Source organism: Symphalangus syndactylus, chromosome 15 (genome assembly GCF_028878055.3).
Source record: "Symphalangus syndactylus isolate Jambi chromosome 15, NHGRI_mSymSyn1-v2.1_pri, whole genome shotgun sequence".
Taxonomy (NCBI): Eukaryota; Metazoa; Chordata; class Mammalia; order Primates; family Hylobatidae; genus Symphalangus; species Symphalangus syndactylus.
The window spans coordinates 13,365,148-13,366,736 of NC_072437.2; positions in this window are offsets into that span (position 1 = coordinate 13,365,148).

Genomic DNA, 1,589 nt, shown 5'->3' on the forward strand with positions numbered 1-1,589 from the left:
CGAGCGGGAACCGGGGCTGTGCGTGGTGCTTGCGGGTCAGCTGGAGTTCCGGGTGGGCGTGGGCTTGGCGGGCCCCTCACTGAGAGCAGCCGGCCAGCCCTGCCGGCCCCGGGCAATGAGGGGCTTAGCACCCGGGCCAGCGGCTGCGGAGGGTGTACTGGGTCCCCCGGCAGTGCCAGCCCACCGGTGCTGCGCTCCATTTGTCACCGGGCCTTAGCTGCCTTCCCTCGGGGCAGGGCTCGGGACCTGCAGCTGGCCATGCCTGAGCCTCCCACCCCCTCCATGGGCTCCTGTGCGGCCAGAGCCTCCCCGACGAGCACCACCCCCTGCTCCACGGCGCCCAGTCCCATTGACCACCCAAGGGCTGAGGAGTGCGAGCGCACGGCGGGGGATGGCAGGCAGCTCCACCTGCAGTCCTGGTGCAGGATGCACTGGGTGAAGCCAGCTGGGCTCCTGAGTCTGGTGGAGATGTGGAGAACCTTTATGTCTAGCTCAGGGATTATAAATACACCAATCAGCACCCTGTGTCTAGCTCCAGGTTTGTGGATGCACCAATCGACACTCTGTATCTAGCTGCTCTGGTGGGGCCTTGGAGAACCTTTATGTGGATACTCTGTACCTAACTGATCTGATGGAGACAAGGAGAACCTTTGTGTGTAGCTCAGGGATTGTAAACGCACCAATCAGCACCCTGTCAAAACAGACCACTCGGCTCTACCAATCAGCAGGACATGGGTGGGGCCAGATAAGATAATAAAAGCAGGCCATCGGAGCCAGCAGTGGCAACTCGCTGGGTCCCCTTCCACACTGTGGAAGCTTTGTTCTTTTGCTCTTTGCAATAAATCTTGCTACTGCTCTTTGGGTCCACACTGCTTTTATGAGCTGTAACACTCACCACGAAGGTCTGCAGCTTCACTCCTGAAGCCAGCGAGACCACGAACCCACCAGAAGGAAGAAACTCCGAACACATCCGAACATCAGAAGGAACAAACAACTCCAGACGCGCCTCCTTAAGAGCTGTAACACTCACCACGAAGGTCTGCAGCTTCACTCCTGAGCCAGCGAGACCACGAACCCACCAGAAGGAAGAAACTCCGAACACATCCGAACATCAGAAGGAACGAACAACTCCAGACGCGCCGCCTTAAGAGCTATAATACTCACTGCGAGGGTCCGCGGCTTCATTCTTGAAGTCAGTGAGACCAAGAACCCACCAATTCCGGACACAGTAGCACTCAGTGTAGCTGAAATATAAGAATCAGGTAAGACTCTATTTCTTATTCTGAGACTTTCATATTATTAAGCTTTCTCCATAAATTATTATTTCTTGTTACATAAATTATGTTTTCTTCAGTAATTGAAGTAAATCACTCTACTCACAATTGATTACTAATTCTTGAAATTTGTGTGATTGTTGATGTGGAATTAATGATATGGATATAATAGATGTAGAAAAAATTGTTACAAGAAAGTTGGTAAACAAAAGCCACATTATACTCAGCTGATAAACAAATATTTGTTTAGCAGGAATCAATTTTGAGTTTATTAAATCTAACCTCTAATCTTACTCACCAAGGTGATGATGCCCC